At 34.2% G+C, this 18,539-nt stretch overlaps 1 protein-coding gene across 2 annotated transcripts in view; it reads right to left on the bottom strand.

The window, feature by feature from the left end:
• LOC107635058 (TMV resistance protein N-like) overlaps nt 1–18,539 on the bottom strand; it is a 75,756-nt gene that overhangs the window by 8,208 nt on the left and 49,009 nt on the right. The window lies entirely within an intron of this gene.

Raw genomic sequence — 18,539 nt, 5'->3', positions numbered from 1 at the left:
TTTTATTCATTTTTTTATGAGTACATAATTATATTCATATTATACAGAAATATTTATATTTGAATATCATAATATTTACAAATACATATCTCATTATGACAAAAAAAATAAATAAAAGAGGGGAGATTTGATTCTTTAGAGTTATGATATGTTAACCAAAAAAAAAATTTTAATTATTCTTGTTCTGTTGAGTACAAAAAAGTTTAATGCAGTTTGAGGGAATACTTTGTACCCTCAAAGACTGCATGGGGCTTATAATTGTGTACTAAAAATATAAATCTTTTTTGTATATAATTAATTTTTATAATGACCTACAAACATGGTCAAAAAAGAGTTAAGTTCCTCCTAAAGGTATTGGGTTAAAAGGATGGAACCCAAAAGAACACCTTGAGGAGTTGAATTTCTCTTCAGTGGGAACTATATTGGTGGAAGTGGATTGGTTGGATTTGGAGTGTAAAGGTGTCATCTAGTTAAAAAAAAAACCAAACTAGATATCCCTTCACTAATGTCACATGTCAGGAGCTTTAGTTTAACGTGTGGGAATCAACTTCCTACCTTTTCAGTTGACAAGACTTGAGGTGACACGAATACCTAAAGATATTTTGGAAAAAGCAGTAAACCAAATGTCAGACTAAAACCATTGGACAATAGATTTCCTCTTCATCATGGTTTTACGCTATAAAAAGGACTTCAAGCCACCTCTGTAAAGCACCTTCAACCAGACTTTCACCTTCACTTTCACTACTTTTCACTTTCACCTTCACCTTCTTCTAGACCTTTCTGACTTCTGAAGCTAAGAAGCTAAAAAATCCATCTCTTCCTCTACCCAAATTTTCTTTCATTGTTCTTCATTTCATTCACCACCTTCACGAGTAAACACTTGCGTTCTGTGTTCCACCAAAACGCTCAACAACCATTAACCAACCCCTATCCACTTTAAACAAAGCTCATTCATCCTCTTGTGATATTAGTGGAAGTCTCAACACTTGTTCTCCACCTCTATTTCTCATTATTAGTTCTCGTATTGCTTATTTGTCATTAATAGAAGTATTTTTCCTCACAAGTTTATTTATCCCGAATCTCTCATCTTAACTATTATTTTTCACTTAATCTATTTTTCACGAAACCACCCGAATCATCTTCTTTACATATACAAACTCAACTTCAAGTTCCAATGAAAGACCACCAATATATTTGACCTCTCATTGGATAAACTCAAATACCCTTCGAGGTTTTTCTTGTTTAAAAGCTTTTAAACAAAAGATCAAATTTAAAACCAATAGTCATTAAGTAATCGACCAGTTAGCTTTTCTTTTCTTGAATGTTTCTTCTCTATTAATTTTTTTTTTAATATAGTTTTCCTTCCAAATTCAACAAAAGCAAATGATTTACACTGATGCACAGGGAGGAACAAGAGATGCACAAATTCTGTAACTGTACTGCTATGATTATAAAAAATCTTTCAGGAATTAAACTAATATGACATATTTTTCAGGGGACTAAGTTTGATATACTATAACTTGTAAGGAACCAAACTGATGACAAACATTTTTGAGAAATCAAGTCGATAGTTTAATTTATAATCTGCTTTTTGTAAAAAAAATGCAATTGATCATCTCAATGGTTGAAGGTCTTTCTGGACCTGTATCAACCAGTTGTCTAAGATATGCTTTATTTTTAATGTAAAGGCCAAGTTTATTGCATTCAAGAAATTGTTTTTAATATTTTAGCACATATATTAAGAAATTATTAAAATTTTAACAACTAAAAGGGAATAAACTAATTAATATCACCTTAAAGTTCTAAAAACATCAGAAATTAATGGAAAAGTTTTTTTTTATTTATTTTTTTGATTGCTAAAAAGACACTTACTCTCTAAATAACATCACTTTTAGCTTATAATATCATGTTCGTTCATAATCTTCATGAAGGTGAAGAAGATTCGGATCAAGAGGCTCAAATGTGCTTAATGGCTGATCACATGGTTATGGATGAAGTAGATCTCTCTGACTTATCTATTGATGAATTGCACTACATCATCAAAGATTTCACTATGAACTCAAAGAAACTTTTTGATAAATATGTTAAGTGTAAGAAAGATAATGAAACATTGAGAGTTGAAAATAACTCTTATTAGAAAAGGTATAGGCAACTAAAGCTTATGATGAAAAATCTTTGAAAGAAGAAAATAATGATTTGAGAGTTGAATTAAATAAATTCAAACTCAAGCATTCGATCTCAGTCTCTACTAATTTAATTGCTGAAAATGAAAGAATGAATGAGAAAATTAACAATCTTAATGAAGACTTAGCCAAGTTTGTTCAAGGTTCACAAAACCTTGAGAAGTTACTTGCTTGTCAAAGATCTAGTTTTGAAAAATCTGGACTTGGATTCAAAGAGGAAAGCAAATCTGTTTTCAAACCAATTTTTAAAAGATCTGAAGCTTCCTCTTCCAAGATTGTTAAGCCAAAAATTTAAAGCAAGCCTTAAAATTCAACAAAAGAGAAACATTGCTATAAATGCAATAGAAATGGTCGTGATCCTCAACAATGCTTTATCTTTCTAAGGTCCTTTGGTAATGATAGTAAATTGTATAAAGTTGTTCATGATTATAATGTTCTTGGGCAATCAAGAAGAAATCGGACATGTGATATCTTGATAGTGGATATTCAAGGCATATAACCAAAAAAGGATGCCTTCTTCATCAACTCAACAAGTATGATGGAGGGTTTGTCACTTTCGAAAATGATGGTAAAGGTAAAATAATTGCCATTGGTAAGATTGGCAAAGATTTTTCTACTTACATAGATAGTGTCCTTCTAGTTGATGGGTTAAAGCATAATCTATTGAGTATAAGTCAATTATGTGACATAGGATTTGCAGTAACCTTTAGAAAATTATATTGTAGAGTCATAAATGAAAAATCAGGGGATGTGTTATTCATTGCAAAAACATGTGACAATATTTACGGTCTTACTCTAGATGATCTTAAGGCTCAAAATGTAACTTGTTTCTCTTCAATGGAATCTGAAAAATAGATATGCCATAAGAGATTAGGACATGCTAGCATGTTCAAAATCTCTAAGATTGTTAAAAGAGGTTTAGTAAAAAGTCTTCCTAACATTAAGTTTGATAAAGACATCACTTGTGATGCTTGTCAAATGGGTAAACAAATAAAAATTTCTTTCAAACCCAAGGAAGATGTCTCTACTAAGAAACCATTGGAATTATTAATCTTGATCTGTTTGGACCAACTAAGACTCAAATTCTTGGAGAAAAAAGTTATGGAATGGTTATTGTAGATGACTATACTAGGTTTGGTTGGGTGTTCTTCCTAACTCATAAACATGAAGCATTTTCTGTTTTCAAAAAATTTAGCAAGAAGATTCAAAATGAAAAGAGTTTAAAAATAATTTCAATTAGGAGTGATCATGGAAAGGAATTTAAAAACCAACATTTTGAATCCTTTTGTGATGAACATGGCATATCCCACAACTTCTCTTGTCCTATAATACCACAACAAAATGGTATTGTGGAAATAAGAAATAGAAGTTTACAAGAAATTGTAAGAGCTATGTTGTGTAAATATGAGGTTCCTAAGTTCTTATGGACTGAAGTTGTAAATACAACTTGTTATGTTTTAAATTGAATACTCATAAGAAAGTTTTTTTGAAGAAAACCCCTTATGAACTTTGGAAAGGACATCCTCCCAATCTCAATTATTTTTGTGTGTTTGGTTGCAAATGTTTTATACTGAATATAAAAAAAATTTGGAAAAATTTGACCCTAAAACACATGAAGGTATTTTCCTTGGTTATTCCACAAATAGCAAGGCATATACGATATATAACAAGAACTCTAAGACCGTTGAGGAGACTATGCATGTCACATTTTGTAAGTCTAACATTATTCCTAGTGTTTGTATTGATGATAGTCCAGGTTTTGAAGTTGAATTGACCAAGAATGTAGGGACAGATCAACAACTTTTAAGTTCTCAAGAAACTGCACCTGCAAGCAACGAAAATCTCAATTTTGTAGGAGACAATTTGGAATTATCTCCTATCATAGTAGAAAATCCTGATGCAGAAGCAATTGTGGATCAAGACGAACCTGAAACTTCAACCCAAACCTAGAGATAAAGAGAATGGAAGTTTTTGAAAAATTATCCAGAGAAATTCATAATTGGTAATCCCTCCAGAGGAAAGACAACTAGATCATCTTTGAAAAGAGCTGAATCCAACAATATAGCTTTTATTTTAAAGATTGAACCTCAAAATATCCAAGAAGCACTTGCTGATCCATCTTGGGTATTAGCTATGAAGGAGGAATTGCAGCAGTTTAAGAAGAATCAAGGTTGGACCCTAGTACCTCATTCAAATGGAAAGAAAGTCATGGGTATGAAATGGATTTTCAAAAATAAATTGGGTGAAGATGGAACCATTGTCCGAAACAAAGCAAGATTAGTAGTTCAAGGTTATGATCAAGAGGAGAGAATTGATTTTGATGAATCATTTGCGCCTGTAGCTCGAATAGAAGCCATCTGATTGCTCTTAGCCTATGCGGCTCATTGCGGCTTCAAGCTATTTCAAATGGACGTAAAGTGTGCTTTTCTCAATGGCATAGTAGATAGAGAGGTTTTGCAAATTGCGCACTGCATTGGGCATTATTGATTCATTTAATATTTTTTATTTTTTTGATGTTCTGGTTTAGCGTTTTGTCTCTCAGATCGAAATGAGATTATTCTGGGCAGATGATGAGTTGACTTCATTAACTCATTGTGATGCTTCCTGGACTCGTTGATGGCACGTTATATTTGATGGACTTGGTGTGTTTGCTTGTATTCCATCATGTGGGCTACCTATGCTGGAACACCTTGGGCCCATTCTGGACTTAGATCTCAGGAAATTTTTTTGCCCCAAAATTTAACATCTTTTTACCTGTTGGGCTTACCTTAAACTTGTTTTTTATTTACATTCAAATTTATTTTAAATAAAATTCCAAAAATTAAAATTACATTAGTTACAGTTGTGAAATTCAATGTTTTTCAAAATTTTCATTTTTCAACTCAATTTCAAGCTAAGACCTTAGCACTACTTTAGGTCTATATCAATTCAACACTTCATGCACCTTTTTGCATATAATTCTCTTCATTTCTTCACCCCAATCTTCACATTCTGAATCTGACTAGTATTCTATAAGTATGACTCTTTTCAATGCTTTTCATTTTGTGACATACTAGTTATGTTTTTTAAAATCTTCATTTCATTTATTTATATTTTATTAAGGCATAGACATGGATGTGTTCATTCAAAAAAAAAATTACTTTGCCTCATTCACATTAATTCCTAAATCTAATTCTGCCAAGATCAGAACTTTAATTTGGATTGCGAAAGATATGTTTCAAGAATTTGTAAATTTATCTTATCTTCTTATTAACTTTGGAGCTGAGATAACAAAGGCTGATGGTATGGCTGAATCTGCTCTCGAGAAGACCAAAAGCCGCATTCGCATCTTCCAGAACCTTGTTGAAGACATTAAAGAACCATCTCTAATGCCTAAATTATTTCATCTTTGATCTAGACACTTTCAACCTTTCTCTAATTTCATTAAGCAACTTTCTTAGACTTGTTTTATTTTGCTTGTGTTGGATAGTTATAAACAGTTTACTTAATTCATTTTGATTACTACGTATGGCTGTTACTACTATGAATCTAATATTCTTATGCAGATTTTCTAATGATGAGTTTGGAAAACTCTAAATTAATATTTGTGATGACTAAACATTATTAAAATAATTAATTACAAAATTATTAATTTGATTTACATTTAACATATGTTAATTAATAATTTTGTGATGCAGATTTCAAATGGGCCGAACAGAACAAAAAATTTAAAGCAAGCCCATTGGAATAGTTTTCATTCAGCCTTAATGCTAAATCATTGTGAATATAATGGCTGAAACAATGCTTTTTGATATATTGGGACAGAATGAGTTTAATGCTACAATCCCATGATTGTTTCTCATGTTTGATCCGAAAAAAAAAATTCATCAGGAAAGCAAATGTTATCATTTGCCTTATGCCCTTCACCGGATCTCATGGATGAAATGTTTTTGGGCCATTTATGATTGTCAATGTTACAAGCCCAAAATATAATTGCTTGAAGGCAAGCTTGGTCCGAAACCTTGAAGCAAAGAAAACAAAAGCTTCGTTTGTTTTCAACGGACCCAAGAACCTTACCATGCAATGGATTCCAAAACTCATTTAATTGTCATTTATTGCATGGGAAATATGAGAGAGAAATTTGCAGCTGAATTGATTGATTGCCATAGTGCTACACGCCACTCTAGCAAGGGAAGTAAAAGCAAATTTACTTTAATTAATTTACTCAGATACACTTGATTGCTTTTCTTCATACTTCCCTCTCTCTCTCTCATCTCTTTTCTTCTTTCGGTCAATAACCAGGAAACCATGGAAGCAAAAATCAGCTACCGAAGAGAAGGAAGAACACTCTACAAGACCATCACAATGATGGCAAGAAAACATAAAAAAGAAAAAGTATGCTGTGGCTAAGATCTTTAACCATGAATGGTAAGATATGGTGATGAGATCTTGGCTTCTTCATACCAAAAATGGTAGAAGAAGATCTCGCCCAGCAAGGAAGAGATTCTTGGAAGCATGGCTTGTCTTTGATTCTGCTCAACCACCACAGGAAGTAGCTAGAGTGGCGAAGTGATGGAAGAGGCAGAGATTGGAGTAGATGAAGCCATCATCATCATGAATCATCAAGGGCCAGAAATTCATCTTGGAGAGCAAGTCAAGGATGGAGCGCTCGGATTGATGAAGAGTGATGACCAAGGAAGGACTAGAGGTAATTGCATGTTGGGTTTTGCATGAGTTATCTCTTCTCTCTCTTTGGTCGAACCGGTTCTGTTTCTTGAAGGAAGAAGAAGTTGGCTTGGGTTTTGGCTTCAAGTATGGAGGCTTCCCTCTTCTATAAAAAGAGAGAACAGCCACTGTTTGGAGCAAGGAGTGAGAAGTAAGCAGTGAGAGTGCAAGGCACAGGATTCTCAGAGCTACTTAAGCTTACAGATTTTCTTCTCCTTCAATGTATTCAGTTTAGTATTTTTCTGTTTAATTTTGTCATGTCTTGAGTCTCATGGAAAAAGGCAAACAGTGAGGTTTGTATGAAAAAGCCATAGAGCGGAAAAAGGCAGAGAGTGCAAAATTAAAAGAAAAAGCCATAGATGTCTTAGAGTTCCTTTGTACATCTGTGTTGTGTTTTATGATTCTGTGGGAATCCCCTTGTAAGTTGGGTTAGCACTTTACAGTTTGTAATCTGGAAGATTATAGTGAAATTCCATCATGTTTGTGATAGAGAATGGATATAGGCTGCACTGCGCTTAGCAGCTGAACCAGGATATATCTGGGTGTAATTTTCTCTCTTCTCTACTCCAGTTCTGTCACTACTGCACAGGAGCAAAAACCAAAAATATCTCGTGGCTGGGGACGAGACAAAAAGAAAAGTCTCATGGCTGGGGACGAGACAAAAGAAAAAGTCTCGTGGCTATTCACGAGATAAAAAGAAAAGAAGTTTCCTGAATTGGTTTCAAGGGTCAGCAAGTGCTCAGAAGCAAAAAGGGGGCTAAGATTCAACCCCCCTTCTCTTAGCCACTGATAACCATCAATTGGTATCAGAGCTTGGTCTCAAAGAGATCAAGCTTTGCAGCTTGGAGTAAAGATCCTCATGGCAGAAAACAGTGGCTCAAATCTGGTGTCCTACAATCTTACAGAAGGGCAGTCAAGCAACAGACCGCCTCTTTTCAATACGAAAAACTATACCTATTGGAAAGAGAGAATGAAGATCTATGTGCAAGCAGTAGACTACAGACTCTGGAAGATCATCTTGGAAGGCCCTTAATTTCCAACTTACACAAGTGCTGAAGGAGTAGTCACTCTCAAACCAGAAGCAAGCTGGACCGAAGAAGATAGGAAGAAGGTGGAGTTAAATGCCAAGGCAGTAAACCTGCTCAACTGTGCTATCAGCTTCGAGGAGTACCGACGAGTATCACGATGCACAACGGCAAAGGAAATCTGGGACAAATTGCAAATCACTCATGAAGGAACCACCATTGTAAAGAAGACTCGGACAGATATGTTGAACAGAGAGTATGAAATGTTTGCAATGAAGGAAGGAGAGTCTATTGATGAGCTGTTTGAACGATTCAACATCATCATTGTTGGCTTAGATGCTCTGGGAATTACATATCCTGATTCTGTGCTTGTGAGGAGATTGCTGAGATGTCTCACAAAAGAGTGGGAAACAAAAGCTTTAATTATTTCTGAGAGCAGTAGCTTAGACTCTATGACATGTGATGACTTGAGAGGAAATCTTCATGCTTTTGAAAACACCTATTTGAAAAAAGATTCAAAAAAGAAAGGAATTGCTTTTTTGACTAACCCTCTGGATGAAGAATCCAATGATAACTCCTCTGAACATGAATTTGTGTTATTTGCCAAAAAATTCAGGAAAATGATGAAGCTCAAAGGCAAAGGCAGCAACTCAGGGAAAATGAAGAAAGACCTTAGCAAAGTAACTTGTTACAACTGCAAGAAAATGGGGCATTTCAAATCTGACTGTCCCAAGTTAAAGAAGGAGGAGAAGCCAAAAAGAGGAAAGAAGAAGGGACTGATGGCTTCATGGGAAGACTTGGAAAATGACTCTGATGATGATAATGAAGAAACCGAGACCAAGTCACAACCATGTCTCATGGCAGATCACATTGATCAGGTAGTCTTTCATAACCCTAACACTGAAGATCTTCATCTTATGATAGACCACCTATCTGAAAAAATGAGATGCTTTCTGTTGGAAAATCAAGAACTTGAACAACAAATCACCATTCTTAAAGCTGAAAATAGTTTTCTTAAAGAGAAAGTGAGGGAGGCCGAAACTGCTTGTGATCTTGTTGAAGAAAATAAGCAGTTAAAAGCCTAAATTAAGAGCTGTGAAAGTGATCATTATGTTCTTGCATATGTAGACTGTTTTAAAAGAAATGAAGAGTTGCTTAAAGAGGTTAAGAGGCTTAAGAAAGACTTAGCCAAATTCACCCAAAGTTCTGAAAATCTGAATCAAATCTTGGCTAGTCAAAAACCTCTTTATGATAAGGCTGGGTTGGGGTTTTATAAATCTGCTGAAAAATCTCATTTTGAAAACTTTGCTTTAACATCAAATGATACAAGATTTTAAGATCCCACCTACTTTAACAAAACAGCAACTCCAAGATTTTGTAGACTATGCAATCAAAATGGACACTTTCCTATTCAATGTTTTTTTGGTAAAAGAATGATTGGTGATAAAGTTTTGTAAAGTTGTCTTTGATTATAATGGCTTAGGGCATAAGAGATGGTTTAACGTAAAAGGATCCAAGAAGATTTGGATACCCAAGGTCACTTAAGCTTGTTTTGTAGGTGTGCCTAGCATCCAAACGGAAAAAAAATATGTGGTATATGGACAGCGGATGCTCTAGGCATATGACCGAAAAGACAACCTTCTTCATAAAGCTTGATGAATATGATGGAGGACTTGTCACTTTCGGTGATGATGCAAAAGGAAAAATAGTGGCTGTTGAGAAAGTTGGTAAAAATTTTTCATCTTGTATAAATGATGTCCTTCTTGTACATGGCTTGAAACATAATTTACTTAGTGTTAGTCAATTATGTGATTTGGATTTTGAAGTTATTTTTAAGAAGTTTGTTTGTTTAGTTGTTTGTGAGAAAACTGGGGATATTCTATTTGAAGCTAAAAGATGCAACAATGTGTATGGATTAACTCTTGAGGATTTGAAAGAACAAAATGTAACATGTTTTACATCTCTTGAATCTAAAAAATGTCTTTGGCATAGAAAGTTGGGTCATGCTAGCATATACCAAATTTCTAAGCTAGTTAAGAAAAATCTGGTTAGAGGAATTCCAAATATCAAATTTGATAAGAATCTTACTTGTGATGCTTGCCAATTGGGCAAACAAGTAAAATCTTCCTTTAAACCTAAAGATGGAATCTCAACCAAAAGGCCATTAGAGATGTTACATATTGATCTTTTTGGACCAACAAGAACCCAAAGCTTAGGAGGTAAACACTATGGTCTTGTGGTGGTAGATGATTACTCTAGATTTGGTTGGGTACTTTTCCTTGCTCATAAAAATGATGCTTTCCATGCCTTCTCCACTCTTTGCAAGAAAATTCAAAATGAAAAGGATTTAAAAATTGCCCATCTAAGAAGTGATCACGGAAGAGAATTTGAAAACCAAGATTTTGAAAAATTCTGTGATGACTTAGGAATTTCTCATAACTTTTCATGTCCTAGAACCTCCCAACAAAATGGGGTGGTTGAAAGAAGGAATAGAAGCCTTCAAGAAATGACTAGGGCTATGCTATGTGAGAATGAGATTCCTAAATTTTTATGGGCTGAAGCTGTGAACACAGCATGTTATATTTTGAATAGAACAATCATTAGAAAAGGGTTAAAGAAAACTCCTTATGAGCTATGGAAAGGAACCCCTCCAAATCTTAAGTACTTTCATGTTTTTGGATGCAAATGTTTTGTGCTTAATAATAAAGAAAATCTTGGAAAGTTTGATCCAAAATCCTATGAAGGAATGTTTGTTGGATATTCCACCCCAAGCAAGGCCTATAGAGTTTATCTCAAGGAGCATAGGACTATAGAGGAATCCATACATGTTACTTTTTGTGATTCTAACTTAATTCCCAGTACTGTGATAGATAATGATTCAGATGGTGAAGAAGCTGGAACAAGCAAAGAAAATCCCAAATCTGTTCAAAATGAGGAATCTATCAGCCCAGTTTTGTCTCGTCAGATTGGAGGAGACATTTCCATTTTGTCTCCTGAGCAGGCACGAGAAACTGAAACAGTGAGACCACCAGAAGTTCATCAAAGCTCAACACCTGTCCGAAAGTCTAGAGAATGGAAGTCTATGAGGGGTTATCCTCATGACTTCATCATTGGTGACCCCTCTCAAGGTGTAACAACAAGATCCTCCACCAAAAGGCAAACCGAACCTAGCAACTTTGCTCTCTTGTCACAAATGGAGCCCAACAATGTCAAACAAGCTCTTGAGGACCCATCATGGGTTAAAGCAATGCAAGAAGAGCTTGCTCAATTTGACAAGAATGAGGTTTGGACACTAGTACCTCATCCGGATGGTAAGAAAGTTATGGGTACTAAATGGGTATTTAAAAATAAACTTGGTGAGGATGGACAAGTTGTTCGTAACAAGGCTAGATTAGTGGCCCAAGGTTACGATCAAGAAGAGGGAATAGATTTTGATGAGTCTTTTGCTCCGGTAGCTAGAATGGAAGCAATTAGGTTGCTTCTTGCCTATGCCGCCCATAAAGGTTTCAAAATGTTTCAAATGGATGTTAAATGTGCTTTCCTTAATGGCTTTATTGATAGAGAAGTGTATGTGGCTCAACCCCCCGGTTTTGAGGATAAAGAGTTTCCAAATCATGTTTTCAAACTAACTAAGGCTTTTTATGGTCTTAGACAAGCTCCAAGAGCTTGGTATGAAAGGCTTAGTGCCTTCTTGTTGGAAAATCAATTTCAAAGGGGTACCACCGACACTACTTTATTTATTAAAGCATCTAATGATGATATACTCCTTGTTCAAGTTTATGTTGATGACATTGTATTTGGATCGGCCAATGTATCCTTGTGTGAAGAGTTTGGAAAACTCATGACTAGTGAGTTTGAGATGAGTTTAATGGGAGAGCTAACTTTCTTTCTTGGCCTCCAAATCAAACAAATTCCTAGTGGTACTTTTATTCACCAAGAAAAGTATGCAAAAGAACTTATCAAAAAGTTTGGCCTAGAAAATTCCAAACCAATGGGTACACCAATGCATCCTAACACAAAACTTGATAAGGATGATGATGGCCAAGATGTGGATGAAACAAGGTATAGAGGAATGATAGGTTCACTTATGTACCTTACCTCCTCTAGACCGGATATTGTTCAAAGTGTGGGTGTATGCTCAAGGTTTCAATCTCACCCAAAAGAATCCCATCTTACGGCTGTTAAACGCATCATTAGATACATTAAGGAAACTTGTAATTATGGGCTATGGTATCCTAAATCTGATGACTTTTGTGCAGTAGGGTTTTGTGATGCAGACTATGCGGGAGATAGAGTGGATAGACGAAGCACATCCGGCATGTGTTGCTTCCTTGGAAGCTCACTCAATATATGGTCAAGCAAGAAGCAAGCCACAATGGCTCTATCCACAGCTGAAGCAGAATACATATCCGCATCTGCATGTTGCTCTCAATTAATTTGGTTAAAAACACAATTGGAAGATTACAAATTAAAGATCAATAGTATACCCTTATTTTGTGATAATATGAGTGCTATAAACATTTTCAAAAAATCCTGTTCTGCACTCAAGAACCAAGCACATTGAGATAAAATATCATTTTATTAGGGAGCATGTGCAAAAGGGTACTATTGATATTCAATTTGTAAAATTTGAAGACCAAATTGCTGATATTTTTACAAAACCCCTCTGTGAAGACAGATTCTGCACCTTAAGAAAAAGTTTGGGAATGTTTGATTTAAGTTCTATTGATAACTTGTGAATATTTGACTCTGTTCAGTTTTGTCTCGTAGGTTTGGATGAGATAAAAATGAGGGCATGTTAGAAGAGCTATAATCAAGGGGGAGGCAACGCATAATTTAATTTTTCATGGGCCCCACCAAAAATTCCTTGACCCCACCATGACAGTTTTGTTAGTTCCTCATTTTTTGAAAATAAAATCACAAAATCTCTTAGTTATCTCATCAAATCTTGTGGGAATAAGCATGTTGTCAAATCATATCTACCCTTCCAACTAATCCCTTGATTCAAGGAAACCCCTTTTTTCAGTTTTTGAAACCTCCTTGGTTAATAACCGCACTCCTTAATAGGTAATAACTACCCCACTTCTCTCTCCAATCCGTATTTAATGCTCCATGTTGCTGCTACTGCTGCTGAATACTCTGTTATTTTGCTCTCTGTATATTTGATGCTTTGTTATGTTTCATTGTTGTCCTGTTTTGTTTTTTCTTGATCTGGCTCTGTTTTGAGCACTTTATGGATTAATTTTGACTTGAGCTTTGATTGTCATTGATAAATTTATTTGCTCAAATGCATGTGTGATATGGAATTTTATTAAGGTGTTTGAAAAATATTTTCTTATGTAAATATGATTCAGTCTTAAAGGATCCAAATCCTTGAAATTTTCATCTTTTAGGAATCATTTGGAGCTTATACACAGTTTTTGCTGTCTTGTTTTGGTATTGTACTTGGATACTCTGGACCATTGTGTTTTGGTGAAAAACAAATATTCTGCTGTTTGGTATGTTGTTTTCATTTATTTTGCAGTGCCCCTTGATGCCAAAAGGGGGAGAAAATGGCTGAAAATTGAAAATGACAAACAGGGGATGAAACTCTTTTGAGAGTTCATGATCACCCTTGTTTATGCTTGCTTGATAATGCATGTTGATAATGCACTTGTTTTATCATTATTGCTGCTGATTGCGTAATGTTTATCTTGGTAAAATGCTTGGTTGATTGTTGATTGTAATTATGAAGCATTTGTTTTACCTTGATATAATGATTGCTGTTTTGACTTTATTTTTTGGCAGTTCCTTTAAGCTGTGATATGTAAATAAAATCTAACAGCTGCCATGTTTTGACATGATCATGTGTGATTCAAAATATTTTTCCTTGTTATAATTATATTGCTCTGATATCTTGACTGGAAAATATTTGAAAATCATTTGAACAGCAACTGTTTCCATGTACTAAATTGATGTATGTATATGTTTGAGCAGAAGATCAAATTATTGATAACAAATGAGTTTTGATTATCATCCAATTCTGCTCATAAATCAAGCCATTCAACATCTTACATTGAATATGTTGAATAACATTGTTGCCTTAGGCTTGATAAAATTGTTACAGGTATAGTGCTTCCCTTGGTAAAAACAGCATATATTAAGGGGGAGCCATGTGACAATTAGAAAGGAGGAGAAATTCAAATCTTCAAAGGGAGTACTTTATACTCAAATCTTTAAATTTCTTTCCATTTCAATTTTAATAATGTTTGTCATCAAGGGGGAGATTGATGAGTTTGGAAAACTCTAAATTAATATTTGTGATGACTAAACATTATTAAAATAATTAATTACAAAATTATTAATTTGATTTACATTTAACATATGTTAATTAATAATTTTGTGATGCAAATTTCAAATGGGCCGAACAGAACAAAAAATTTAAAGCAAGCCCATTGGAATAGTTTTCATTAAGCCTTAATGCTAAATCATTGTGAATATAATGGCTGAAACAATGCTTTTTGATATATTGGGACAGAATGAGTTTAATGCTACAAGCCCATGATTGTTTCTCATGTTTGATCCGAAAAAAAAAAAATTCATCAGGAAAGCAAATGTTATCATTTGCCTTATGCCCTTCACTGGATCTCATGGATGAAATGTTTTTGGGCCATTTGTGATTGTCAATGTTACAAGCCCAAAATATAATTGCTTGAAGGCAAGCTTGGTCCGAAACCTTGAAGCAAAGAAAACAAAAGCTTCGTTTGTTTTCAACGGACCCAAGAACCTTACCATGCAATGGATTCCAAAACTAATTTAATTGTCATTTATTGCATGGGAAATATGAGAGAGAAATTTGCAGCTGAATTGATTGATTGCCATAGTGCTACACGCCACTCTAGCAAGGGAAGTAAAAGCAAATTTACTTTAATTAATTTACTCAGATACACTTGATTGCTTTTCTTCATACTTCCCTCTCTCTCTCATCTCTTTTCTTCTTTCGGTCAATAACCAGGAAACCATGGAAGCAAAAATCAGCTACCGAAGAGAAGGAAGAACACTCTAGAAGACCATCACAATGATGGCAAGAAAATATAAAAAAGAAAAAGTATGCTGTGGCTAAGATCTTTAACCATGAATGGTAAGATATGGTGATGAGATCTTGGCTTCTTCATACCAAAAATGGTAGAAGAAGATCTCGCCCAGCAAGGAAGAGATTCTTGGAAGCATGGCTTGTCTTTGATTCTGCTCAACCACCACAGGAAGTAGCTAGAGTGGCGAAGTGATGGAAGAGGCAGAGATTGGAGCAGATGAAGCCATCATCATCATGAATCATCAAGGGCCAGAAATCCATCTTGGAGAGCAAGTCAAGGATGGAGCGCTCGGATTGATGAAGAGTGATGACCAAGGAAGGACTAGAGGTAATTGCATGTTGGGTTTTGCATGAGTTATCTCTTCTCTCTCTCTCTGGCCGAACCGGTTCCGTTTCTTGAAGGAAGAAGAAGTTGGCTTGGGTTTTGGCTTCAAGTGTGAAGGCTTCCCTCTTCTATAAAAAGAGAGAACAGCCACTGTTTGGAGCAAGGAGTGAGAAGTAAGCAGTGAGAGTGCGAGGCACAGGATTCTCAGAGCTACTTAAGCTTACAGATTTTCTTCTCCTTCAATGTATTCTGTTTAGTATTTTTCTGTTTAATTTTGTCATGTCTTGAGTCTCATGGAAAAAGGCAAACAGTGAGGTTTGTATGAAAAAGCCATAGAGCAGAAAAAGGCAGAGAGTGCAAAATTAAAAGAAAAAGCCATAGATGTCTTAGAGTTTCTTTGTACATCTGTGTTGTGTTTTATGATTCTGTGAGAACCCCCTTGTAAGTTGGGTTAGCACTTTACAGTTTGTAATCTGGAAGATTATAGTGAAATTCCATCATGTTTGTGATGGAGAATGGATGTAGGCTGCATTGCACTTAGCAGCTGAACCAGGATATATCTGGGTGTAATTTTCTCTCTTCTCTACTCCAATTCTGTCAGTACTGCACAGGAGCAAAAACCAAAAATATCTCGTGGATGGGGACGAGGCAAAAGAAAAAGTCTCGTGGCTATTCACGAGATAAAAAGAAAAGAAGTTTCCTGAATTGGTCTCAAGGGTCAGCAAGTGCTCAGAAGCAAAAAGGGAGCTAAGATTCAACCCCCCTTCTCTTAGCCATTGATAATCGTCATCTAATTTTTTCCTCCTTGATGACAAAAAGGAAAGAAGAGAAAAGAAAAGTTAAGCTTGGCTTAGAATATTGATGATGCTTAATTTATACTGCCTAATGTGCTGGTATGTTACTCTATTTGCTCTGTGTCATTATTGTTATATTGTTTTGGTATTTGTTTTGGCTACTTTAAGTTATCTTTATTTCGATAAGTAAGCCATGATTAAGGGAGAGAAATGCTGAAGGGAGAACACCACATATTTTGGATAATCATCAAAGAAAAGTGATCTCAATTTATTTTAATTAATTTTTTAATTTATTTATCCTCTTTTACCATGTTTGTCATTAAAGGGGAAATTATTGAATTAAATTTAATATTGAGTTTTAAATATATGATAACAAACATCTATTAGGTTAAAAGCTAAGATTGGCTTAATGTGTGTGCTAAGTGATGCAAACCCATTTACATGTTACTTTAGCCCAAGTTATTGTTGCTTCAGCAACTTCAAGTGTTACAAATACAAAGTATCAACCCATTACATTTGGATGAGTAACAAATCAGATTCTATAAGCCAAAAGAGAAAGAAACGAATGTATATGATTGGAACAAAAGAGGAAAAAGACAAGAAGGACATTTGGCATTACATTGGGACAGTTGTAGCATGAGGACAAAAACAATGACACTAGGACAATTCCATTATTCCAAAGACATTAGAAAAGTTAAGTTCAGAATATAGGAGAGCAAAACACAAATTTGCAAGAGTGTAGAAGTAGTGGAGCAGCTCCTCAAACAGCAAAAGTAATAGAGCAAAGTGAAAAAAAAATGCTTGTGCCAAGAAAGAAAGAAAATCCAAGGACAATAGAGATGGTGGAGTGGCTCCTCAATAAACAGAGTTAGTGGAGCAAAATGAAAAAAGAATTGCATGTCATAGGTGACAGTTCCAACAGATTGATGGTATGAGGAATTGAAGGAGGCAATAAAGAACAAATTGGAGAAGCAGACTGATTTTATAAAAGAGGCCTCACTTAAACATTTGGAAGCAAGAAAAAGAGAGCAATACAAGAGTATTATCTCAACTTACTTGAGCTGAATTTTTTTCTTCTAATTGAGCTTCATTTCAAATTTCTTGTATTATCTCAACTTACTTGAGCTGAATTTTTTTCTTCTAATTGAGCTTCATTTCAAATTTTTCTTGTTATGGTTATCTAATATCATCTTTTTATTTGAGAAAAAGATAAATTATGTAAGTAGAAAAAGCAATGAGAGAAGAGACAAGAGAGATGCATGAAAAAATCAAAAGAATTGTTTCTGTGTAATTTGGTTTCAATGAATTAAGATTAGTTCTCCTTGTCAAGTTGGGATAGCACTTGGTGGTGTGTTGAATCTGGTTGGTTTCCCTTTCAAATTGGGATAGCACTTGGAAAGCTGAGCTTTAGGATAAAAAGCTTAGTGAAATAGATTGTAATTCAATAGTATTGGTGACTGTCAGACTGTAATCAATTTGATTATAGTGGAAATTCTACCACGGTTATGGTAGAGACTAATGTAGGTTTTATGGCACTTAAAAACCGAACCAAGATACATGCTAGCCTCTTTCTCTTCTTCCCTTCTCTGTTATTATCTGGTGTATGAGACAAAACGAAATAATCTCCTACACATTTTGCTTCTGCTAAAACAAAGCTTAAGAAGTTAAAATTTTGAATTAACTTGATTCAACCTCCTTTCTCAAGTTTAAGCAGTTTCATTAGAATTAATTTGGATTATTACGCCATATTTTTAGCATTTACTATCAATATCATTTTATCTATTTTTATTACATAAAAGTTGAAACAAATTTATTATATAAAATGAGCACATGTTTTTTTTAATCAAAATCCATCTTCTTCATCATAAATCATAAAGGGAGCCACTCAAATAAAGACGCTTAAAACGTCTTTTTTTAAAGATATTTTTCAGTAATTAAAATTTAACATATATAATCGATTAAATCATATTATTTTTGTCAAAATTAGGCTAGACAAATTGATTTAAGCAAAAAAATGGTGAATTAAATCTTGAACTGATCTAAATTAATATTATTTTTTTATAGAAAATGACTACAATACCCTTATTATAGAGAATGATTAAAATACTCTTATTATTTATATATATATTTTAAAAATTCTAAATCCTAATCCTACGATAGAAAAATAAAGGACTAAAATTTAGAATTCTCAAAATTAATATATATAATAGAAGTATTTTAGTCATTTTCTATAAAAAATAATATTAATTTAGACTAATTCAAGATTTGATTTACCAATTTTTCATCAAATCAATTTGTCTAGCCTAATTTTGACAAAAATAATACGATTTAATTAATTATATGTGTTAAATTTTAATTATTAAAAAACATCTTTATAAAAAAGACGTTTTCGACGTCTTTATCTGAGTGGCTCCGAATTTAAAAATACCGATTAAA

This window comes from Arachis ipaensis, chromosome B04, assembly GCF_000816755.2.
Source record: "Arachis ipaensis cultivar K30076 chromosome B04, Araip1.1, whole genome shotgun sequence".
Lineage (NCBI taxonomy): Eukaryota > Viridiplantae > Streptophyta > Magnoliopsida > Fabales > Fabaceae > Arachis > Arachis ipaensis.
Note: the sequence above shows the minus strand (reverse complement) of the source record. Positions and strands in the feature narration are given on the sequence as shown.